Consider the following 27,349-nt stretch of genomic DNA (forward strand, 5'->3'; position numbering starts at 1 on the left):
ATCAAATAACCGTTTGATATGATTCTCATGAGGTATTTCGATAAATGATTAACCATTTGTAAAAAAAACGAAGGGTTGCACTCCGGGAGTGCAGGCAGAAGTGAAAACTTGAACTTATAGCGCGTTGGGCACTCTTTTGGGTGAGCATTTTTAGGTGCGCTCGCGACATGAGAAATTGTACATAAAAAATCAAGTTTATCAAAGCAATGTGGGCACTTTTTGAATGGACATGAAGTATAATAATATAGAAACTATATTCGAAGGAAGTGGTTTGTGGCGCTGGGTCCACATGTACAGCTTAGCTTTTTGTCTCGACAGTTGGATCCCTGCACAGTGGTGCTCTTACGAGCCGGCCCCCCCCCGAAATGGGGGGGGCTCCGTTTGTACTTTCTCAACTGTACAAATGATCAACTGTACAGAAAATTTTCAAACGGTGAGAGCACCACTGTGCAGGGATTCAACTGTCGAGACAAAAATGTGGCTGTACATGTGGACCCAGCGCCACATGTACAGCTTACCTTTTTGTCTCGACAGTTGTCGAGGATTGGTCCAAAAATTTCTAAACATTTGTGTTAATGTGTTTCCGAGGGTTCTCAGGTCTAATGTTTCGTCGTGGCTAGTGTATTCCCGGGAACACTGGACAAATCCTTTCAAAAAAAAAAAACATTGCAGCTAATTTATGGTGCGGTCTCTTGCCGCATTTCAAATTCCTCATTCGTAGAACTTTTACAACTTGATCCGTTCCAGATGCACCTTTCCTTCGACGTTCAAATATAATTTTCGGTACGAAACATCATCTTTCGGAATACTATGTAAAAATCCCTCATCCTTTCCCGTGGCGGCATTAAACGCTATGCATTTGAGGCAATCTTGGATGTAATCCTTAACTTTCCCACTCATCACTGGGAACCAATATGTCGACTTTATCGCATTACATGTTTTTTCCACTGATAAATGCCCTATTTCCTCGTGGCATTTACGAATCACATGAATAACTTTATTTTTTGGTACTACGAACAACAATTTCCCTTTTTTCTTTCGAAAAACTAAGCCATTACTCATCTCATAACCCTGGAGCTCGGATTTTTCGAACGCTTCACGAATCTTAACAACCTCGGGATTCCGGCCCTGACTGAGAGCGAGATTCACTTCCAATGGATTATCCTCGACGGCCAGTATTTCTGGGGCACGACTTAGTGCATCGACATGCTGCATGCGATTCCCAGCCCGATGTACCACCTCATAATCAAAATTTTGGAGTTTCAACGCCCATCGTGAGATTCTCGGATTAATCTCCTTCTTATCTAAGGTCATCTTCAAAGAATTACAATCCATGACAATTTTAAATTTAATCCCATGGAGGTAAATACGAAATCTACGCAGAGCATAAATGAGCGACAACCCAACGAACGTCTCCAACTCAAAACTATGATATCAACTCTCTACCTCAGTTGTGCGTTTCGAAAAATAAAACACTGGATGGAATTTCAAGTCCGGCTTTCTCTGCAGCAGTATTGCTCCAAAACCGTGAGAGCTTGCGTCCGTATGGAGTTCTGTCTCATCGTGAGGGTTATATATTGAAAGAATTGGCGCAGCGACCAATTTTGATTTTAATATTTCGGAAGCTTTCAACTGCTGTTCCCCAAATTCAAAAGATTCGTTTTTCCTTGGCAAATCTATCAATGGTTTAGCTAAGACCGAAAATCCTTCGATAAATTTCCGGAAATAGGAGCACATGTCCATAAAGCGCTTAACGCTTCTATCTTTAGGGATTGGAAAATTTGTTATCGCGTTGATACCGTTTTCTGTAGGGCGTATCCCATTAGCGCTAACGCGATACCCCAAGAACTCGATTTCTGTAAATAAGAATTTGCATTTGTCGAGTCTAAGTTATAATTTACTGTGAACAAGAGCGTCAAAACTTTCCCCCAGCACCTTCAGATTATGCTCATTTGTACTTGTCGCCACCAATATATCATCGAGATAAACTACAACATCTCCTCTCTTGACAAAAATTTTCAAGGCTTCGTTCACCCATCGTTGAAAAGTCGAGGGAGCTCCTTTCAGCCCAAACGGCATTAGCACATACTCATATTGACCCATTGGAGTAACAAAAGCCGTAAATTTGATGGAATCGTCGGCAACACGGATGTGATGAAAGCTATCTTTCAGATCTAGTGCCGAAAAATATTTGTTCCCGTCTAACACATTCAATTGATCCTCAATCAGGGGAAGGGGATAATTGTCGCGAAGCATTAACTTATTAAGAGCTCGATAATCGACACACATACGTACCTCACCAGTTTTCTTGTTTGCTAACACAATTGATGAGGCATACTCCGATCGGCTCTTTCTAATAATACCTTTCTCTAATAATCTGTCGATTATTTCCTGTACCTTGTTTTTCTCGGCATAAGAAAGGCCATGTGGCTGAAAATGAAACGGCTGTGAATTAGTAAGATTGAGCCGTAATTCGGTAGATACGCGTGGCTCGTCTGGACGCGGAGGCTTCACACATTGCTCCTCAAACAATGGTCTAATTTTCATGTCAATTGCGTATGGGATCTCGGGGTTTATTTTCAACAAATCTACTGGATTTTCATCTGTTGCTGTCTCAATATTCATAATATCTTTAATTGCGTTGGACACCTCGTCCTTCTCTCTCAGTACAAGGTCAAATTTCCCCAAACAATCTCTACCCAAGACGACCGATGTACGCATAGTATAATCCGAGACAATAAATATTCGTCCTTTTGTCAAGTGCCTCTCTGAACTGAGACTAATATTGACCCTGACGGTCCCCAAAACCACGAGACTATTGCCGTTAATTCCCGTAAATTTATTCCCGAGATCCTCAATAATGTCAATAAAGTCACTCGGAACATATTTAAGTTTCACGAAACTAAGTCGGCTACCTGTGTCTAATAGCGTGTCTAAATTTATAAGGTTTTCCTGATTTCTCTCCCCATGCATAACACAGGTAATTTTTCTAAAATACTCATCGTCCGATGTCGATGCTGCTAGGACTTCTCGCTGCATGTCCACGTTGTTAACGTGCGATTTTTTCCCTGGACAATCTTCCATCATGTGGCCTAGCTCGCCGCACTTGTAACAGGGCTTCCTTCTCGTCGACAGAACTGGGCAATGGAATTTCGTATGGCCCCGTTTTTTGCAATAATTGCACATCCGGGTATCCTCCACCATCGATGGGCCACTGGATCCTTCCGTAATTTCTTCGTGTATTGACTGCTCGTCTTTTCTTCCAGCTGAGGTAGCTAGCCTCAATGTTTCTTTTCTGGGGGAAGGTGCGCCCTGTTGGGTCTTCTTTCCTGTGCTCACGCCTCATGGATACCTTCTTGAAGGTCTTCAGCATCTGGGTTTTCAAAGAGAAATTTTGAATCCTATTTTGAAACCGTCAGCGCTTGCGCTGAGACGGTTCGATATGCACCCCTGACTTTGATCAGCGCAAATCTCTCAGCCATGTCAAGTTTAACCTTGACATGTTTTAGCATTCTATCACGCCATCCTGCTGCTGCGTAGGTAGCTATCGGCACGAAGGTACCTTTGTATATTGTTCCCATCGCTTTTGGACCTATTCCCCATTCTCTTCGGGCCACTCTGCCTAGCCTTTCAAATAGGTTCTTGGTTCGTTCTGACATTTTCCTCACGTGTTCTGTGCTACACTTAGGCCTGTACCGAAGGTGATTCCTAGGTACTTGTAGAGTTCTGTTGTTTTCACTCTGGTTCCTTTAATTTTGATGTCCGGAGACGTCTTCTTGTGAAAGTTCCCTTTTGCAAGTAACATTTCACACTTATATGCAGCACGCGTGAGCTTATTCTCGTCACACCAACGAACTATCGCGTCTACTGCAGCTTGGACTTTTGCCTCTAAATCTCTTCTGCTGTGTCCTTCAATTAGAACTACTTGACCGTCAGCATACGTTAGCGTCTTCCAGCTGATATTTTCAAGCATCCTCAGATTCGAGTCTAAGATGAGGTTCCAAAGCGTGGATCCGATGACTGAGCCCTGAGGGCAGCCCTTCTTCACAGGCTTGACGACCTCACGAGCAGACTCTCTCATCATTACCTTCCTATTACAGAGGTAATTGTTGATGAGCGAGTATAGCTTTTTGGGGCAATCCTCCTCTCTGAGCGCTCTCAAAACACTGGGCCACAACACATTATCGAAGGCACCTTTTATTTTATGCAGCTTTTAATATATCCAAGCTGCAGTTGTCTCGCCCGGGGGCTTGTTTCCACTTCATCTTGTTTATGCATGCTGTTAGCTGTTCCTTGGTCAAGAGTCTCATTTCGCCTTCTAATGTTGGCTTGTTCAGGGCCCGCACCCGCCTCTGGCCGTCCGTCTCTCCATCCTCGCAGTCTTCCGGAAACAACTTATCCATCATGGCTTTGGCCGTTGCATGCCAGTCAGTAGTGTACTCATTGTAGTACTTTATGTTATTTATTACATCTCTGGTCTACATTTTTCCTGTTTGGAGTTTGTATACGAAGCTCCATGGATTTTTGTTCCCGTTAAGGGTGACGAATTCTTTCTATTTATTTGTGCGCGCTTCGAAAATGTTCTGTGTGTAGATCCATTTCTCCCTTCTGTATTCTTCGAGTTTTTGTGCTCTCTTTGTAGGATCTTTGTTTCTTTGAGGTTTCCTTCTAGCCCTGTATGCCACTTTTTTCAGCCTGGTGAGCCCAGGATTCCACCATGGAACCTTCCTGGCTCGACTATTCCGAATAAGTATGGATGTGTTGCAGGCTTTCCGTAGTGCTTTGCTGAGGTGTTTTACCTGCTCAATGACCTGGGTTCGATTAATTACATCGTTATAGGGTTTGCTATGCCACTCTTGCATTAATCGCTCTGTAAAGAGATTCCAGTCGGCTTTACTTGTCACATACCCCTTGCAGCTGCCGCTGCTCTGGGTATTGACTATTTTCACGTTTTTACTGGTTTTGATTGTGAACGTGATTGCTCTGTGATCACAGGATGTCCACTCATCGTGTACTTTCCATGCACAGATGTTTTCATACATTCTGGATGTTGCCAGCGTCACATCTGGGTGAGCTTCTTCGACTTCCGACGAGACGGTAGCCATGTCTCCCTCATTTACTACCTGTGATCCCTACTGGGCGATTAATGCTCCATGTTGTTCAGATTCAGATTAGATTCACCTCTGGTGCTTGCTTTCTTTGCTCCCCATAGGGTGGAGCATGCATTAGCATATATAGCACTCAATGCGGTATTATGAAAACAGCCTTGCCAGGTTATGGTTTTCGGAAACCTCGCATGGCCTGTTAATCTACTCTACTTACATAATAACAAACACTTAGGCTCTTACCCACTTCCAAGGGGGATTTAGGAAAAATCCATACTGTCGGCCGGTTCAGATGGCCGAAGGACACTTAGCAGCCATGACGGCGCCGGGTCGCAAGTGACTGACGCAGGCATGGCTCCTGCGGGGAACCTCGGGGCGGTGGTCCTGGGTGTCAGCCTGAGACCCAGAATGTGAAGGGTGGATAAGGGTATTTGGAATTAAAAGAAAGAAATAGAACAGAAGAAGAGGAAGAAAAAAGAAGAGGTGAATCTAATTCCCATTCATATCTCCAACCGGGCCAGGGTTACCCTGAGAAGGTTACCGGGGTCCTGCCCCACGACTCTCGTCTGCGACGAGAGCTGGTTGGTCTTGGTCATTCATTCACTCATCGTCGCCGCCGTTTCTTATTTCCGCGTACGCTTCCACGTATTTCAACCACATATATTCCCTGCAAAATCCGCGAACACGGTGAATGACTCCCTCGACGACACTAGCCCTTGTGCCGCCTGGGGCCGTGGGCGATTCCCGATTACATGCGCGATGCACTCCCGCTGTGGTGCATATATTGGACAGTCCATGATGAAGTGCTGGACTGTGTCTTCTGCCTGGTTGCACTCGCAGTTGCGTGATTGGGCAAGGCACCGGTCTTGAAGATAGCACCGGAATTGCCCATGCCCTGTCAGGACCTGCGACATCCAGTGGTCGCACTCGACCCACTTAGCGTCCAGGCGCGCCGCAGTGTTGGGAAAGAACGCTAAGACGTTCCTCCCGGTGGAAGCCCAGTCGAATCTACACTTCCAAAGATTCCGGATCTCTGCCTTTATATCGTCGACGGTCTCGATCGGGCGACCGTTGTTATCAACGCGCGGATTCGCGGGGTCTATATCTATTCCACCTATTCTGACCGGAATACCTTTCTTAGCTTGGTAATGCGCTGCTCTTTCCCTCAATAATAGGTCCACAGGAAGAACTCCCGCCGCTGCGCAGAGTCCTTCGTGTGAAGCCGTCCTATACGCGCCAGTCACCGCCAGCAGCGCGCTCCTCTGCGCGGTACGGAGTTTTGAGACAGGAGATATTATTTTCTATTCGCGTCTGTTAACTTTTCCCTGTTCTCGGGGATCTCATCGATATTTCAAAACATAAAATATCATAATTTATTAAACTATAACGAGAATGTGGTCGACATCTAATGCGCATGCGTCAAGGGACACATTTTGGCTAGTCCAGCGCATGCGAGGGGGGGGGGCAACAAGTTGCTTGAGGCCCACCGAGCACTCTTCGCCCGACAGCGATAATATTCGCATAATAATTTTGTTATTGTATTCTAATTTGCGTTATTCGTCATATTCTGTATTTGTGCGGAAAGAGTCGATCTCCGAGGACTTTGTTAATTAAACGGACAGGGTACTGTCGACATATTTTGTGAGTAAAATGATTATTAACATTTTTGCCTTGAGTTTTCCTTTCTCTCTCTCTGTCTATTTTCCGTGATTCTAAGGGTCTTCCAACTTCCACGCTCTGAGTATTGTCGATCGTTGTTGGTTCGCGTTAAACCAACTGGCGCCCAAATAAACTGTTAATTGATTGGATTATTAATTCGACGCTTTAGTTGTCGAATCCTTGAGCCCTGGTAGCCCCTGACCCAGGCCGCGCCAGGTGTAGGCCTTCACCCAATTTATAATAATTCTTGAGCATTTATTAATTAATATTTATCGACATTTATTTAACTAAAAACGGCCTTGTCACAGTTTCCTCCAGGCGTGCGGTGTGCACCGGTCCACCCACCCGTGGGCTGCATACGACGCGACAGCCTGAAAAACGCCCTGAAAAACGATTTTCACGGATCGGTATCGAAGTCCCCAATGCTTGTGCATTAGGGCCGATAACCGAGTGAAAAGTACCTTCGCTTTTCCTAATATGTAGTCGGTATGGGTCCGGACCCGCATGTTCCTATTGAAATGTACCCCGAGGTACCTCACGCTGTCCCTAAACTTAATTCTTTGCCCGGCAGGCCTAATTTCGGATGGGCGGCTGTCTAATGCCGGTTTTCCGTGCCGGCGTCGCTTTCGCGCCCTATCCCACCTATACTGCATCAGCGGCGCTCTCTTCTGCGAATTGCATGACAGGACTATTGCCTCTGTCTTGCTCTTCGAGAGTTCGAGCTTCGCTGATGCGTACCACGACGAGATGTGGTCTACTACAGCTTGGCCTATTCTTTCTAACTCCTTACGCGAGTCGGCCGATACGACTGCGATAAGGTCGTCCGCGTACGCGACTACGATTTCGCCGAAGTTTTGCTCGATGCTCTTGAGGAGGGCATCGAACATGAGATTCCAGCAAGCGGGGCCCAGGACTGGCCGGCTTGGAAACCTGTTGGTCGCTCCAGGCGATCTTGACGGTCCGATTGTCGAAGTAGCTCCGGAGCACTTCAAGGACATTCTTCGGACAGTCTCGATCCGCCAAAGACCCGAGCAGTAGGGGCCACCACACGTTGTCAAAGGCTCCTGAGATATCGAAGAGGAGTCCAATGACGTACCTCTTGTCGTTAGCGCGCTGTACCAATTCACGGATCTCTACTATCGCGTCTTTCGTGGAGCATCCAGGTAGAAAGCCATATTGACGTCCTGATAACTTGTCCTCCGTAAGGACTTTCGCCGTAAGGATCCCGTGTCGGTTGTCGGGAAATTTTCGAAAAATTTCCCGACAACCGACAAGTCGCAAATGGAAGGGTAGGATTTGGGGTCGGACACATCGTTGTGAACTCCTTTGAAGAGAGCACGGAGGGTGCCGACTTTCCGAACTGTGGGAAAAACGCCGTGCTTAAGGCGTTGAACAGTCTTGTAAAGATGTGAGGCATCCTCATGACGGCGACTTTTAAAACCCTAACTTCTACTAAATCGCATCCTGGGGCTTTGTCATTCTTAAGGGTCTTTACGAGGCCCTTGAGTTGGTCGTCCGTCAAGTCTCGTGCGTCCTCTGTCTGAACCCTTAGGTTCCTCACGCGTTCGCGGATGTCGGTCTGTTCCGGTGCGTCTTCGTTGGGGTCATCGTCGGGTACGTGTGTGTCCAACAGTACCTCAGCAGTCTGACGCATCGTAAGTGTCGTGCCATTCGCGGTTCTAATTGGGCTGAGTACCGTGCCTACACGCAATTTATCAGCCGCATATTTGTAGTGAAAGCCCCAGGGATTCGCGTTGCTTTCCGTCGTAATATATCCGCGCCAGCTATTTTCCTTGCACGTCCTAAGTAGTCTGGCATAGGACCGTAAGATTACACGATACCTATTCTGCTTGATTTTTCGCGCGTCAGGGTTGGTATCTCTTCGGTAGGCGATTCAGAGACGACTAACCAGCCTTCGTTTACTGGTCAGCTCCTCGGTCCACCACGGATTCGCACGACGGTAATGTCTACGGCGCGGCATCGCATCTTGGCAGGCGTTGGTGAGTACGTCACCCAGCATCTCTGCCATTCTCTCAACATCCTCTGGGAGATCCAGCGGATGGTCCGCAAGTTTCTCATGGGCCTCCTTATCGAGGGTCGCCTCGAACTTTTCCCAGTCGGCCCGACGAACGTTGAACCGCATGGTTGAGCCCTCGCCGACCCCGAGGTATTGACGCGCTGTGAGGAACTCCGGATCGCTAACCGAAAACTAACAGATGTGTGGTCACCGGTGGACCACTCGTCCTGCAACCTCCATGCACGTATGAATTTATACATGCCAGGGGTGGCTAGTGTGACGTCGATGAACGACGTACCTGCGGCACCCCTGAAGGTTGGGCCCTGCCTAGCATCATTCGCGACGCGGAGACCGAAAGAGTCGATGCGCTCACCCAGGAGGATACCACGGTCGGTGGTCCTGGGGCCCCAAAGGGAGTGGCGACCCCTGAGACAGTGGAGGACCTTTCCGTTTAGCCTAGGAAGAAGACCGAAGCAGCGTGTTGGTCTTCCACACCTCCACCAAGGTTACGGGTCTCCACACACGGCAAACATGCGGGTAGGGGCACCACTCCCTACTTTTGTGAGTTCTACAATTAGCAATCTCGGGGTACCGGTCGAATACTCCAGAGGTATCTCCCCCCGCGTGAGTTTCAGCTCTTATTACTCAGACGCTTGTAGGATGGGGGGGGGAGCTTGTCCAGATAATATTGGCCAAAGGTTTCGAAGGCTTTCCACTGTCGGGCCTCAAATTTTCACCTCAGATCAAGTTTTGTTGGTCGATCGTCAAGTACCGACTTGATCTCATCCAGTAACTCCTGCAGATTCATACCCAGGTGTTCCTGCTTCGAGTGAAACCACTTCATGGCCCCACCCTTCAGCCGCTGACCGAGAATTAGACGCATTTAGAACTCTTCTAGGTTACAGTTGGCCTTGAGGAACTCTAACTGCTGCTCCCACTTCCAGAAAGCGTCCTGAGCCCCTGTTAATTCAGGTAACATTTCCGAGATTACCCTAATATTCCGAGATGACGATACTCCGGCTGATGCGCCTTCGTCTCTGTCTCGTGGGGGTTCCATATGCGCGTTGACGCGCAGTAGTTCTAACTCGCGTCGCGCAATTTCCAATTCTCTCCTCATCAGGTCACGTTCCCTGCGTGCAAAGTCAAGCTCTTGCTGCATGAATTCTTGCCTGCGTTCTGTTCCTCATTTTCTTCTCAAGCATCAATCTGCTCCTGATCATCGTCGACCCGCCTCCATTCTCTTTCCGGATCATGCGTCATCAGGCGAGTAATCAGTTAATTTTTATTCCCACTCTGTGGTAAGCCAGCCTTTTGAACTTTGTATTTAAGTTCGTTGATCGTAAATACGTCAGCCTCTTGATACACCATTGTGACTATTGCCGACACAAAAGTCTCCACCAAAATTTTAATGCGACGAAGGCCACAGTTTTTACAAATTGACGTTCAAATTTTATTTCACGTTGGACCACCTAATTCGGAGCCCAATTCTATATAGGATTAGCTATTTTCCGCTCTCCTTATCTATCACGGGTGCCTCACAACACAACAATTCGCACACGTAAACAGCGCTACCGTACAATATTCTAGATTCTATGGATCATGTGGAATCTGGAATGCCGTGAGGTATCACAACAGTTCGTCAACTATTTCCTTTAGAAGACAATTTCGTCAAGGTCAAATCTAGGTATAACGTGGAAATTATGAACAACATTCAAATTGTTCGTACTGACCACTCAAAACTCGCAAATCCCGACGATGGTCTCCTATTCCAAATAACTGTAGCCAAACTTCTCAGTGGAGGACGCGTCGTCTCAAAAAACCCGTGATCGGTACCCAAATCACTCAGTACATTAGTACAGAGCTTAAAATTGTCTCCACGATTCACTCACAAGCATTCGAACGGAACACTAACAAAATGAGGATCGTTAACTGATTTTGTAGTGTTCGGTTACGAATCGACATCATGGAACGATCGTGATCGTACAGACGTTTGGACTCTATGTTTGTCGAAAAACGAATTCCAAAAGTTTAATTTACAATGAGTCCGGCCAAATTTCTTGAAAGTTATAGATCCACTATTCCACTTTTGATTTGTAAGGAGTTGTCAGATTTGTTCGTCAGGAATAAATTATTAATAAAATTACTCTGGCGCCGTATTAAGATGGTATATTTAATTGATCTATATTGGTCAGTACAATTCAAAGGCTCACGCCGGACTGTTCCACGTTTGGTATCGCAGATATTCGTCAATTATTACCTGTAGAGAGGGGAGGCAATTTCTGCAGTGCTGTCGTGAGAGTATACACTTATTATTATGGAAATGAAACCAATTCCACTCGATTATTCGTTACATTTCCAATGAATTACAGTGCTTCCATTACTTCATCTACATTAGGAGTATACAGACATTTTTCTCATGAACAAAAAAAGAGCTGTTCATTTTTCGAAATGTTGAAATCTAGAAATATTTTTATTCCAATATTTTACATTGACTGTGATAGATCCCGCTTGATAGATTTTGCAAAATTCTTGTCACATAACGATACACTTTTTTTCATTTTTCCACCTCCGTCTGCGTCGCTCACTCTTTTGCTCCGTGAGCAATCCACGATGTAGGGGCAAGGGGAAACATAATTTTCTTGGAATTAAACGTTTCAATTTTGTTTCTGAAAATATTCTGGAATCGCTTCGTTCCGAATGAGGGCTAAACATATAAACAAAGCCTTTGCAACCGATCAGTTCAGTGCTGTTCTTGATGAGAACAACATCGTTGTCGATACGACGGCTTTTGCATTGGCGAAATATCTTTTTATTCACTCATTCGATTTTTTTTTCAATAAAAATGGCGAAGAAATTTTCACCTTATGGAAAGTGCGCGTACAAGGATTGTGAAATGACATCGTGGCACAGTGAAATTGGACATCTTTTCAGGTTCCCTTCTGATGATCAACGACGACGTCTGTGGATTAAGAATTGTGGTAACGTATTTATGTATAAAATTTAGAGAAATAAAGCAGTATAAGTAATGTGTATATCAGCTAGCACGCGAGAGTGCACATGTGTTCCAGTGGAGTTATTTTCCTTTTTTTGAAATAGTCTTGTATTTCACCGATTTCCCGATTCTCTTCTTTCAATTCCAAGTGGGCTAGAATGTCATGAAACGTGAAACAATCATATTTCTATTTTGCAAATTTATGTTTAGAACATTCCTGACAATGCGGTGAAATTTTTTGCGATAAATCGGGATTTTAATTAATGACAGCTATGATCAACCGTATACTGAACCGGCATATTCAGGGGGTGAGTCTGACCAGAAAAGTCATTTGCCACTTTTCAATCAGACGAACTCCTGCTGGAATATGGGGGTAAAAAGGACGGGCAATGGGGCGCGAACGTTCCTCGGCTCGACGTCCGTGTGCCGCGGGTAAGCGGTGTGCGTGCTTCCCTTTCCCACAGGCGGGCGTTCCATTCTGCTAGTGAGTGAGAGAGAGATGGAAAGATATTTCTCTCTCGCTCATTGGCAATTTCAAGACCATTCTTTCAGGGAAGCAGGGGGGGGGGTGAATAAAACCCTATTATTATTGACATTACTGTTGAATTTTTGGGGATTTCCCCAAATACAAAATTCATTATTTCTCCTCTGCTCAATATTGTCTAGAACTTTATGATGGGCCCCAAATGTAGAAAAAGAGGGAAAAGTTTTTCTTACCCGTCTTACTTAGTAACATTTGGCGGCCAGAAGTGGCCATGGGGCCCCAAAATAAAAACCTTTTCGGGGGTGGAAATGTTTCGGTCCATGAGGCCCAAAATATTATTTCGGAGTTCAGTCTATCGTTAGGATCTTTAGAGGAACATACCTCCTGGCATAAGTTGAGCCAAACATAGAAATAAAATATAAAGTGTGCAAACTAAAAGTGTTACTTATTTTAATCCCATATTCCAATAATTACGATTATCTATGAAAATGCGAGAATTCGTTTGAACAATTATGAGTATTTATTGCAAAATGTGATCAGATCAAAAATTTTAACAATAATCCTCGATTATTAATTAAACTAGCTAATTTACACGATTTCCTTATCAGATATTGTTTGAAACGTAAACAGAAAATCGCCAGGTTTAGCGTCAGAACAATCGAGAAATTTCGGGCGACCTTGGGGTCATTGGAATTCGGGGTCAGTTCACGTAGAAGAACCGGAAAGCGGTCAGTTCGTTTCGGAAACTCAATCAGAGCAGTTCTCATCTATAAATTGTCTCTAAAGTCCCTATCGAGAAATTAGAATCGGGCGTTTAGGGATGTTATAAGGAACGTATAACTGCACTGGGTTTTTCAAGTACATCATCTATTAAAACCTTATTTTGTAAATTCAACGGAGTGTTAGCAATCCAACGTGTTATTAATGAGATACGCAACGTTATAAATCTCCACGAGAGATAATTTGTATAACAAGGACAAAAGGCTCACGCCTAGCAAAAGTACATCAGCAATAGGTTCAGTGGACCATTTGTGATAATCATTATTTTCTACCACCAATTGTCCCACTTCCCCTAATCCCAGCAAATTGCATAGTTACTCCTCAAACATATATTTCATGTTTAAAATTGAATTCTACACAAATAAAGTCTTTTGACAAAATGTTGTAAACCCATTTGTTTACAAGATATTTGTCAGAAAGCATTTTTTAGTAAAAAAAAATCCTAAAAATTACGGGCATCCCCCTTGGCGTTCCGGAGATAATTGCTTAGATGTAAATTATTTCATGATACAACAGGCCTACGGTATTTTGTCAAAAGATCTTGTTTGAGATGGAGACGAGGATGCGGTGCCGATTTGGGATCGGCGGGGAAAATAAAGTACACGAGACACGGGAAACTTACGGGGGATGCACTTAGTTTATTATAAATAAATAAATAAATTGAGGCGTGACCTCGCGTCTTTGAGAGAATTTTGTATAGGTGATTTTCTTGGTTTCACTATGCATAATACTGGTGATGTACGTGAATTGATAGATAAATTAATTACGCGGTTGAGGATTGAGTTTCACTTAAATTCGGAATCGAATAAGGAGCACTTGTGCGTCCGTTAATCGAATACGTTGATCTGGCTAAAACGTCCGTTGAGTGGACGCATCTTAGCGCGGGGTAGGTTTTCATCCATCTATAGGATTTTTAGAGAAACTATTTGAATTTTAATAACTAAAAATTATAATTAGTTATCTTCACGATAAGCTCTAATTGGTGATGTACAAGTTGATAATTATCAAGAACACTATTCTTATATAAATTGACGTCGGTTCTAACTTGCGAATAAATATATTCGATGGAGAACTGCTTGTTGACGTAATTGCGTATTCACTGTTGACCGTTGAACTATTTGAGAATAAGTGAGCTAAATGTCTGTTTTTGGGTCTCTTTATATAGCCAAGGGTTGTTTTGATGGGATTAGCAACCCAAGGTTGTGGAAAGTTCGAGACGAATTCCTTAGTTCGAATGTTCTCGAAATGTTCGCTGGAGTATCAGGTGAATTCTCTCTCTCTTTTAAACAGATCTTTTGTGTTGTAAATTTAATTTACAACAAGAAAGGTCTCTTGATAACATACAGTAAAAGGGCGTGTTATAAAGATAATTAACAATAAACAATTGATTCTGGAATTCACAGGGAGTGGCTCGCGATTTTCGGTAAATCGGAAGCAATAAATGGATTTCCTTGATTATTAAGTAAACAAATGGGTTTACGGCCTTTTGTCACTCGACATTTTTTAAAGAGAATCAATCTTTCTACAATAAATGTCTGATGGTGTAATAATGTAAATCCATTAGTTTAGTTAATAATTAGATTTTTATTTCAAAGAAAAATCCTCGATTATTTACTAAACTAATTAATTTACGCGATTTCTTCATCAGACATTTAATGTTCAAAATTGATCTCCCCACAAAGAAAGTCTTCTGACAAAATGTAAACGCATTTGTTTACAAACAGCCTGATTTTTACGGAATATTTCTTGAGCGATATTTAATCATTGATGTCACCGTGCTTTCAACCCCGGCAGTGATCTTATTCCAAACATAGTCAGCCGCAAGTGTATCACCTTTTTCGTTTCAAACTTTCACTGTTTCATAATACAATATCAAATGATTTGCGTTTTGTGAGAGTTACTACAAAAAATTTTTGTTTGTATCGCTACAGGTAATGCGAGGCTTGAAGCCAAGAAAACGATACTGCATTATGGACTCTGCAAACGATATTTTTGTAAGAGTTCATATACAAATATCGACCGGCAATGCTTGAACTGGAATGCAGTTCCACTTCGATATGTTAGCGAACCTGAGTCTTCGATGGGAATTGAAATAGTCAGTAATGATTCCTTCAATCCAGACGAGATCAACCAAGTGCTAGCAAGTCGAATTCGGCCTGAGGTTCAAGCTGCTGTATTCATCGAGCCGACTGTCCCTCCGATGAACACTGACCAACTGAACGAATCGCTTGCATCAATCTCTCCATTTCAGAGATTAGTGCGTGAAAATGAGGAATTGAAGAGAGAAATTGACCGATTGAAAACTGCAAATGAAAGATTGCGAGCAGAAAACGACGCGCTTTTCAAAAAATCCGAAGAAGGGGCTTTGAAAATAACAAATCTTCAATACCATCTTAGGCAATCTCCGAAAATCACTGCACAAGCAGTTGCCGCGTTGACAATTAACGATTTCTTGAATTCTCGCGTCCCACCCCTACATCCTACTGCTGAAACCATGGTAAGGTTACAGTTTCATAAACCGAACAGCCCGTATAACCCGGAAGAGGATTTGCGAAACAATTTTATTATCATTCGGCTTCGGCCTATTCGCGCATGCGAAAAGCGGGCTGTACACTCGCCGGGGAAGGTACAGTTCGCTCGTGGATAGCTTAATATGACATTTGTCCGGGATTCTGCCTTATCATTTTCGAGAAATTGAAGGAAAAATTGGCAGTTTTAGTATTATCGACAGATATTGCTCTTTAGCTTGGGGTGAAATGTTGATCAAAAATTATGAGGAATATTCTTCGAAGTATGACACCATTGAAGGTCTAGTCGACCTTGGCCCTCTGGGACGACGAGACATCAGAGCGCCCAACGTTTTTTTCTTCAATCTTACCAGTTTGAACACCACAAATAAATGGAAACAGCCCATTGCCTTTTTTTTCGGCAAAAAGTGGCTTGGCTGCACAAGAAATTCATTCATTATTACAAGAATGCCTTCGACGTTTGGAGGAGGCTGATGTAAGGGTGAAACTTCTTGTCTGCGATCAAGATTCAACCAATGCGTCTCTTTATGACACAATTCTTCACGTTCATTATGGGGAAGCAACGGTGACCATAGGAGGCAAAGTTTATTTCGCAGCTTTTAATTTTCCTCACTTAATCAAGCCTGTTGTTATCGCATTAAGAACGCACAGGGCTATTTGGCAGGATGGTCGAGTGATTGTTTCATGACATGATTTCACGTCAGCGTATACGTTCGACAAAAATTTAGCAACTTCGAATCTTTTGTCAACCTTTTCTGACATCCATATCTCTCCCAATTCCTTTCAGGCTATGAATGTGAAACGAGCGTTCCAAATCTTCGGACATCGTTATGCACAAGCCATTAAACTTTGGGGTACTTGTTTGCAAAATTCTTCTGGTCCATTGGGCCTTCGTCTACTTGAAGAGACAGCGCCGAATATGCTTCAAAAATGAACGATATTATTGATGCATGTAACTTGGCAGGCGTCCTTGATGCAAATCCCAATAGGAGACCTTTATCTTCAGGGAATCCTCAAATAGAGGAGCTCATCCTGGACTTGATTCAATGGAGTAGTACATGGAGAATTCCTCCTGGTTTTCGAGGACTACAGCTGACTGCAAATGCTCCCATTAATGCGTACAAAACATTGACTCGGGAACATCCCGATTTCAAATTTGTTACTTCCCGCGGAAATCAAGATCAATCAGAACACTGGTTTAGTCTTCTCCGATCCCGCAATGGGAACTGCCAAAATCCCACGGCAAGAATGGTTCGACTTTCCACAAGGCATACTCTTTCAATGGGTTATGTTAGCATTAGCAATAAGGGGAATGTCTCATGCGATGACAATGAGTTCCTTGTAGCATCAAAGCCCTCACGCGTTTCAACAGCGTTTAATGATCCATCGGTACTAGCGAGTTTTTCGAGTGAAATGAATGTCGAAGAGAACAGTGATAAGAGAGAGATCTCTGGAGCTGTAGACATCTTTCACGAACTCGAGCAAGAGGCAACAAACAGCGTAACTCCTCGTCATGAAGGAAACTTCTCACTATATGAAGCAAATGCCATTGCTTTCTTCGCAGGCTATGTAGCATTTAAAAGTATAAAAAAGTGTGAAGGTCGCAAAACTGATATCTGCAAGTCGCCTATGGATGCTCATTCTGTGAATGAGTTGTACATAGAATTCCGCGAATATGAGAATGTCGATATCGATGCGCCAACCATTACGAAGCTAACTCGCCCAACTGATAGGTACGCAGAATTGGTTCGGATGCAGCTGATAGTTTTTGATAGAATTTGGAAGAAGCACAGGAGTTCCTCATCTATACTCCAGGATATCACTATTGATATAAGGAGAGCTCTCGACTCGTCTGCTCTTGATTGGTTTCTTCAGAGTCATTGTTGCTACAATCATCGGGTAGCCACTTTGGAATTTCTGGTAAGGGTCAAACTCTTTGCCAGGACAAAATACGAAATAGGAAAAGTCACTCATCAGTGAATCATACATGTGAATCTATGTTCTTCGTTGTGTTAGTGGGTTCTTCGTTGTGTTAGCATGGAAAAAAAGGAAAATATTTCAAGAATCTTGGAAACATGAACCTGAGTTTTCTGGATGGGTGAAAAGAGTTGATCAGTATCCAAATCGTGTCTTTTGTTGTGCATGTAATAAGCAGATTGCCGCTGAGAAATCTGAGCTTCGGAAGCATGCCGGGACTGATAGGCATAGAGATAATATGTTGAAGCCCAATTTCATCCCCGGGGATCCAAAATTAATTGATGAAGGGAATGCTCCCGAGGAAAATTCCAGTAGTGTTGCGTTGGCCCATCAAAAAGCAGTTAAAACCGCGGAAATCCTATTGGCTAATTGCATTGCGGAGCGTAATGTTCCCGTCAGCTTTATCGATTACGTTCTTCCTGTAATGAAACGATCATTTCCGGATAGTATAATCGTGCAAGATTGTTCTATGAAACGTACAAAGTGTACGAGCATCATTACGAATATTTTGGGGAAAGTCGCGAAGGATAATCTCGTGAAAATTTTAAGGATAAATAAGTTTTCAATTCTTGCAGACGAAATAACAGATATTTTGAAAAAGAAAGTTTTTTGTGTTCTCGCGCGATATGTTTCTCCTGACAGCGGCAATGTTCACACGGAATTATTAGATCTTCTCGAACTGGATCCAACGGATTCTTCAGCAGACAAAATTTATAATTCGTTTCAATTATCTTTACGCGAAAAACAAATTCCATTGCAGAATATCGTGGACTTGGCCTGTGATAACGCGAGTGTTATGATCGGTGTTAGAAATTCCTTCGCACAGCGATTGAAATTAGAGGTTCCGAATTTGATTTTGATGAATTGCATTTGCCATTCATCCGCGATCGTAGCGTCGAAAGCTTGTAGTAAGTTGCCCAATGAGCCGGAAGAATTGATTAGAGGTGCATCGATGTATCTCTCGAATAGTCCGAAACGATGCGCGGTTTTAGAAGAATATCAGGAATTCTTCGGAGAACAAAAATTGAAAATATTGAGCGTGTCAAACACACGATGGTTGTGTTTACATCAGTGTGTCTCGCGAATTATTCATAATTGGGAACCCTTAAAATTATTCTTCTTATCAGCTATGTTGGAAAAGCAATTATCTTCTGCTCATAATTTGCATAAATTGCTGGACGATGAATGTGTGAAGGGCTATTTTTTTTTGCAATATTCATTGAATTTCTTCAATTCTTTCAATGCCCTCTTTCAGTCTCGTCAGTTTATGCTTCATAAATTGGCTGAATGCAGCGAGGGACTCATTCGTAAAATCGCTCGGAATTTTTGGAAGAAAGATGTCATCGATCAATTTTTCGTGAAACATATCAATGTTAATCATCCGGATCACTTTCTTCCCTTGGAGAAGATTAACCTCGGATCGGCATGCAATCAGCTTGTTCAGAATTTCCTACGACCTGTCGCTCAGCAATTCCGGCTTAAATGTTTAGATTTTTACATAACCGCGACTTCCGAAATGAAATCGCGTTTACCGCATTCGCATCCCATTATTCAACAGTTGGAATTTTTAAATCCTGAATCGGCACTAGAGGATAATATCAACCGCATTGAATCGACAGTTATTCAAAATGTCGCTTCTCATTTCGGTCATTTTGATGAAACTGATTGAGCTTTTGAATGGCACTCATTGCCTGATGCCTTTATTCATTCAGACGAGAAAAAGCGTGTGTGTGCATTACCTGTTGATCAGTTTTGGAATGAAGTATCAGAGTTGAAAGATTTTACTGATTCTGTCATGTTCCCGAATCTGACAAAACTCACAAAAATTATCCTCTGTCTACCACATTCTAATGCTGAAGCAGAGCCTATTTTCTCGATTGTGACAGATGTCAAACACAGGAAACGCAATAAGCTTGGTACTGATTGCCTCAAGTCGATTTGTCAGATACGGTCCTCTTGTCAGTGTCACAAAGCCGATTGCACTACTTTTCAAGTGCATCAGGATCATCTCGATTTACATAATTCGAATAATTTGTATCCCAAACAATATTCCTAAAGTTAGAAAAGTATTTTTAGTTTCATCGCGTTAATTTGGTATCTCACACCGTCTTCATTTTCTCACTGTGTGTGAAAGGATAATTTCAATTATTTTCGCCTATTAAAAAGTCAACTCTTTCAAACTATAATAATCATCATCTGCTCATTAAACTCAGGTTCTCTCGAGGATTCTATACAACATGAAAAACCATTCAATTAATCTATTTTTTCAGAACGAAACGGCCCACTGTTCCCAACAGTATCTGCGCAGGCTTCGAGAGAACAACAACGTGTTGATTCATTGTGACTTAATTAAGTGTTATAAAAGTGAACTGTTATAATATATCGAGGGAGTTGAAATCAAGAGGTCGCCGGGGAAACAACCGATCATCAGGACACCCCATTGAGGAACCATGGAGGACGAATTCAGCCCTTTCTTCATATACAGTCGATACTGCTTCAGGGTGTGTGTACACAATACCCGTAAGTGGTCCATTGTTTAATAATGGTAATTAAAGCTTAGAATAATTAGTCCTAAATTCTCATCTCAGGGTAATAGTTATCGTTTGCTTTCATTTATTGAGGTTATGCTCTGTGCGGTAGAGCCTAAATAACGCCAAAATTATGCATTTTTGTCTTTTTGGGGTTTTCACGCTTTTTTTTGAGAATTACTAACATTTCCCATGTTGGGCCCGGGTTACGTCAGAGGTAATTTCGAAAATTATCGTTATTATGTTATTTTCGGGTAAAATAATCGTATTTAGCCGACATATTTTCTTCTGTTTCTATTTCGGGTTTTTTGGTAAATTTAATGAATTAGATTGGACGGATAACGTCAGTTTGGGTCTCTCTGCGTACGATACGCCGCCAAGTGTGTAAGATTTATCTCTCTCTCATGAAAACTATTGGGGTTATATTTGCATTTCTTATTAAAATTTGGAATATTCTAGAAATTATTGTATTTAGGGTTATTATTATCAAGAGGTAAAGTTAATATAGTCCCGTAAAGAAATATGAAATATGTGTTTGAGTTAGTTTATTTATTGAATTAATAGCCCAGTGACCAGCAACCACCCGAACCACCCCTCTCACCACAACCTACATCCTGAGCAGCGTGAGCATCTACCACCTTTTTCTTTACCCTTTAGTTGGAGTTTTCCTACCTTTATGTTTAAGTTAGAATTTTGGCTCGTTGTCGTGATTTATCCGCTTCGCTTACGTTTTTCGGTTTGTTGTTCTCGTCCAGACAAAGAACAACTGGTGCCCTTTAGAGCATTCGTTCCGTTTTCGGACTGTCAAGGGAAAAGGGCGGGTTAACTAGTCAATTTTTATGCGAGTGAAAATCTACTACGTAACAAGCTTGGACAATTTGGCCTACGCCATTCGATTCATGAGGCAATTTGCGATTTTTCTGGGGCGGCAGGACTATAATAAAATCCATTTTTTCGTTTTTCTCGGCTTCTGGGCCCCTTAGAGCGAAAAGAGCCAGGATTTGGGATCACACCGTTTTTAATTTATATTTTGGGGAATGATATAGCTGGGGTAATTTGGCCTACGCCATTCGATTCGTGGGGCGATTTGCGATTTTTCAAGGGCTCTAGGAATATTCTAAAATGGATTTTTTCGTTCTTCACCTGTTTTTGGGCGCCTCCCGCAGGGGGTGTAATGGCGGGTAAACTCGCCCTCGCACGCGGGGTGTGATGATTCCGCGAACCCTGAGTCGAAATTGGTGTAGAGATTGAGATTTCCCTTTGCGGCGGACTCAATAATTATATGAAATGGGGTTACGGGTGCAAGGAGGGTCGTGGGGTGGGCCGGGCTCCCAAAAGTTTGGGAACTTTTGGTAGGGGGTTCGCGTTGTTTGGAAACCTCTCGGAGGAGCTGGGTCGCGGAATAGGTTGGACAGGGATGGGTAGGATTTCCAAATGTTTGGGAAGAATTGGCAAGGAGGTCGCTGCGTTCGGGAGCCCCTCGGAAGAGTTGGCTTGCGAAATCGTTTGAGAATCTTCCAGGAGGGTTCGGTAACATTTGCGAGGGGGTCGCGATGGTTCGGTAAACGCAAGGGAGGGCGAAATCGTTGGATGGCGGCGGGACACGTGCGGGCGGAGGTGCGGGAGGAGGGGGGAAAGGCTGCTTCGCAGTGCGAAGGGCATGGACGTTGCAGTTCTCGCAACTATTTCCAGCCACGCATTAGTAGTCGGAGCCTTCCGCAACTTCAGAGGCCGGCGAAAAGGCAGCGCCACTGCTGAGGCTTGGTGTCAGGGGAAGTGGGTGGGTATGCGTCGGGAAAGGGACGGTTCGCGGGGTGGGTCATCGGGTAAAATGGGTGGGTCCCCCCTTTCTGAGAGTCTGCTCCTCCTTTGCTCTCTTTTCGAGGGGAGTCGAGAAGGAGCACTCCCTCAGCGCCTTCACCGGACCCCCACCCGAGCTACCCAGCTCGGCGGGAACCGGAAGGTCCCTCTCAGGGATGGCGCTCGGCGTCCCGAGCTACCCAGCTCAGTGCCGCGGGGAACCGCTCCTTTTAATCCGTTTTACTTTTCACCTCTTGCCTTTTGGCACGGCCAGCGACCTTATCGTCAACTTCAACCACGGCAGACCATGATTGCAATTCTATTCCGGAGTCTAAGTTGCCAACAATCAGATCTTCGGGGGGGGGGTGGGGGGGGGCACAATGAGGCGTCCGTCGTCCTGCGAAGTCTGCGCATCGCCTCCCAGCGTGTCAGAGCAATGTTGGATTCCCGTAATAAATTTAAAACACAGAAATTATATTGAAATAAAAACTGATATTTATTCGGAATTTATTCAACGAGTAAGTATTGTGACAATATGTATGTATATTTTCTAATGAGATTTCTGATACTTGAGTAGACTCAGTGCTCTCGATGAAATTCGGAATCTTACTGACTAACAAAATAATGTCGTAGTCCTCAGTTCCTTACCTGAGGATGCAAGGAGAGTATTGGAGGGGATGGAGGGAAGCATGCCTATATTTTGGGCATGTAGACAATTGCCTTTAGCAAATGGAAAATATAGAAAATTCGTCGTGGCGCCAACGTTTATGGTAGGTTTAAGACTCGGGCCAGACGTAGTTGGGGTATTCCCCAAGCAATAAATGAGGGAAAAATAGTAATATTAATATAAATATAGTGTAAAATATAGGGGTATACAACACCTCCCCGCTTAACATTGCGAATACCATTTGCAATTGTTAATAATATTCATAAATTTAGAAAAGATCAAAGTTAATATAATGATTGTTAATTTAAGTTATACGTTAATCTAAAGTTAATATAATGATTAAAGCTATAAATTATTCGTTGGTATAAAGTTAATACATTGATTGAAAACATTTTTTTTTTTTTTATATTATCTATAATTTGGGATTCAAATCGGAGTGGTACTTCTACGATGTCGGATAGGAGTCGGTCTTAGTTTCTGCGGTGAAAAGTCGTACTCGGGTTTGCCGGTTGTTTCTAAAATCCGGCGTGTTTCGAGGACTGGTGGTAAAGAATATCTGCTTCGATGATTGATTAACTCTGTAGATGAAGGCAACAAGGGTTCCATGTGGATGTCGGACTCAATGGTACAATTCACGTAATTTTTGATGACAGGAGCAAGAGATTCTGGCTGTGTCGTATTCAAACGAAATCGATTGAAGAATTTAAGGCAGTTGCAGCAACGACAGTAACAGCAAGCGAAGATCAGGAACAGTGTAAATCCGATGAAACTCAGGCTTATGGTGAACCATGATGTTGGTACATTGGCTGGTGATTGTTCGCTTTTTGCTGCCAAGACCTTATTAATTTCCTTTAGCCTTCTGTTTATAATTTGGTGATCGTTGTCATCTATGTTGGTGAGTTGTATCGGTTTTAATTTCGCTGCTACGGAAGGGTTTTCGTAGAATTCTTCACAATCGAGAATCGGAAGAAGAGTAATTTCGATTGCCTTGGTAATATTCTTGTTATTCTGACTGCTGGTTTCGAGGATGTAGGTGCTCGAATATCCCTTGCATCTCTCATCAATTTGGAGAATTCCGGTTTTTTGGAGAGTTATGTCTTCCAGATGACTTAAGTTTTTATCGTCGCAGACAAGAGTTAAGGTTATAGGCTTCTGAAGACTGTAAATCCATTGGTTTGTATTCAGGTATTGCCAGGATTCCATCGTTGCTCTGGCAGTCCTAGTGTTGCAGGAACTTGGAATACGATTGATGCGTGATAGAAGAAGTTGGACTTCGCAGCTCAGTTGGTCGGATGTCTCGATGGTGTTTTGTCCAAAACAAATGTACTTTCCACTGAGATGTTCCTTACATTCCGAAAGAGATGGGAGATATATGAAGTGGGAATTCGATTGGGATGTAAGGAGATAATTGGATCTTGGTTGTATGAATGTAAAAGTGGATGTGGACTCACTAAAAATAGGTAATGGAACTAGTCTATAAATCTTGAAAACGGTCTTCATTATCAATGGAATGTGTAATGTAAAAATTATCTTTTTAGTTGTGATTGAGACTTGGATATTAGTTATCTTATAGAAAGAAGCAATATTTTGAAGTGTAGGTTCCATAAAAAATTGAAATTGATTTTCATATTTACTTAATTCTTCATAGAGAATTTTTGGAGTAATAATCGATATGGGAATGATATTTTTCATTGCGGATTTTATTGCTTCGATATATAAGGTGTATTCTCGTGAAACTATTGACGATAGCGCAAAAAGGCGTGAGATTTGGTCATTAATTGTGATTTCCGAATTTAGAATACAAACTTGAGAGCTCATTTGATTTGAAAATTCATTAATTTTCTTTATATTTTCGTTCATTGTATCTTCTTGGGCTTTAATAAAATTAGAAGAGTCGTTGAAATTTTTTATAGTATTCGTGATAATTTGGATTTGCGATTTTATCAAAGTTTGAATTTCATTATCATTATCAAATAATTTTTCAATGCTATTTTTATAATAACTAGTATCAGTAACATCTGATATACCGAAAAACCAATTGAACACGTGAGATACTCCATTGATGAGTCCTCGACGTTTTCGTCTTGATTGGCTTATGGCTAATTGTTGTAAGATCTCGTGTTTTTTATTGATTCCCTGAATTTCATTATTAATTATATTTAGGCTACGTTCGCAATGAATATTGATATGGCACGTTTCGGATAATTTGTTCCGTAAGGTTTTGCAAAGATTTAATGTAGAAGCAGAATTTCGTATTATTATTTGTCGAGCTTGATTTAAGTGTGAATAATTGATTTGAATTACGAAAGTTAATTTGGAATTTGAGATTTGTGCTAGTCCTTTATTATCATAAAATATCGCGTTTGAATCATTTAAAGGGTAAATTTTGTAATGGAAACAATTAACAAGGAGTAGAAGGGAGAGAAGTAGTAGGGTTTTGGGAATCATCTGAAAAATACCGTTTCAAGAGATTAGTGTGGTATTTAATGATTTTCTTACCTACTTCTACATCTACCGTGTGGTTATCGTATAATTTGAGAATTTTAAAGGGTCCTTTGAATTGTATCGATAATTTTTTACTTGTTCCAATTTTGCTTTGTTGTTCCCGAATACATACAAGATCATTTATTTTGAATATCTCAGGATTTTGGTTACGATCATAATAAGTTTTACTCTTTTCTTTGGCATTTTGGAGGTTCTCACGAGCGATTTTAAAAGAAATATTGAGTTTTGATTGCAGTCCTTTAATGTAATCGTCATAAGAATAATGCAATTGGGGTTCTTGAACGATTGACGAAGGAAGATAAGCTTTACTCCCGAATAATAATTCATAAGGAGTAAATTTCGTAGACTTGTGAATTGATGTATTATATGCAAACATAGCAAAAGGGAGATACTCATCCCAGTCAATTTGAGTGGGCTTGATGTAATGTTTAAGATAATCTTTTAATGTGAGGTGAGATCTTTCTAACGCACCGTTAGTCTGAGGGTGATAAGGAGTACTAGTTAAATGTTTTGTTTTGAAGAGAGTTGTTAATTCCTTGATTAAATTTGACATAAAGTCTGGACCTTGATCAGTCAGAAATGTCGTGGGAATTCCAAATTTGGTAAATATTTGAACGAGGACTTCTGAAACCGTTTTAGCTTCATGATTAGCGATGGCGTGAGCAAAGGAATACTTTGTTAAATCATCTTGTGCGGTAAGAATAAACTTATTTCCTGATTCAGAGAGGGGTAAAGGACCTACGATGTCTATAGCGAGACGTTGAAATGGTCTTTCTGACGTTGTAGTAATTGCCATAGGTTGTTTTACTGGATTAAAATTCGTTTTATTTAATTGGCATGAATGGCAAGATTTAATAAATTTTCTAATATCATTTTTCATTGTCGTCCAATAGAAACGTTCTTTGATTTTAGCGTAACTCTTATTGAAGCCGTAGTGTCCAGCAAGCTTACTACAATGATTCTCTTCTAGTATAATTTTAATCTCTTCCTTCGTTTTAGGAATAATTTTAGTGAGGTTAAACAATTTTATATCAGATTTGGGGAAAACGAATTTGAGCATCTCATTTAAAAATTGGGGTTTAATATTCGGACTCTTTAGTGGAGGAACGAAGACGAACGGCTTGTTTGTAATTAATTTCTTTAAATTTTTCAGACTCTCAAAGATATCTCCGTACTTGTATTGATCGTGGTGAAAATTTTTTGCATATAAAAGATAGAATGTCTGATCGTTACTTTTTAATTTATTAATCTCATTAATACCTGGCTTCAGATTACGAACGTCAAAATTGTTAGAAATGTAATCGGCATTTTGATTACTTTCATCGAGGTCTTGAGACCAGAGAAGGATAACAGGTTCGCGGATTTTTGTTAATGGGTTATTCTCCTTGGGGAATTCGATGACATCTTGATTGGTGTAATGGAAGTGAATAAAATCCTTGTAATTCGATTCTAAATTCGAAATATGGTTAATCTGTATTGAACTTGATTCTGGGATTTCATCTTCAGAAAAAAGTCGAGAAAGACCGTCAGCGTTGGAGTTCACTCTGCCTGGCTTATATTTTATTTCATAATCATACTCGTTAAGGGTAATTCTCCATCGAACTAGTTTTGATGAGGGTTTCTTATGATTGAACAGCCATTGTAGGGCACGATGGTCTGTGTATACCGTAAATTTTCGACCAAAGAGATAGGGTCTGAAATTTTCGATGCTGTTTATGATTGCTAAACACTCTTTTTCGGTAGTGGAGTAATTTTGTTCTGCAGAATTAAGTGTTCTCGAATAATAAGAAATAGGTAAATCTTTACCCTCTTTAAGTTGGGACAATACTCCGCCGATGCCTACATTAGAGGCGTCACAAGTGACAATAAAAGGTTCTTTGAAATTAGGATATTGTAATATTGGGTCTTCAGTGATAATTTTTTTTAATGTAATGAACGCATTCTCCTGAGTTTCTGACCAAATGAACGGGACATCATTTTTTAGCAATATAGTAAGGGGTTTCGCAATCGTAGAGAAATCGCGAATGAACTTTCTATAATAACCAATCATCCCTAAAAACATTTTAATGTGTTTAACTGTTTGGGGGCGTGGAATTTTGTTAATCGCTTCGATTTTCTTAGGATTGGCCCTTACACCTTCATCCGAAATAATGTGTCCTAAATATTCGCATGCTTGTTTCAGAAACTCACACTTATCGGGTTGGAGTTTGAGATTATTAATACGTAGTCTGGAAAAGACGTTTTTTAATTTAGAATTGTGGTCTTGAAGAGACGAACCGTATATAACAACATCATCTAGGTACACGA

This window comes from Diachasmimorpha longicaudata, chromosome 16 (assembly GCF_034640455.1).
Source record: "Diachasmimorpha longicaudata isolate KC_UGA_2023 chromosome 16, iyDiaLong2, whole genome shotgun sequence".
In the NCBI taxonomy this organism is placed as follows: Eukaryota; Metazoa; Arthropoda; class Insecta; order Hymenoptera; family Braconidae; genus Diachasmimorpha; species Diachasmimorpha longicaudata.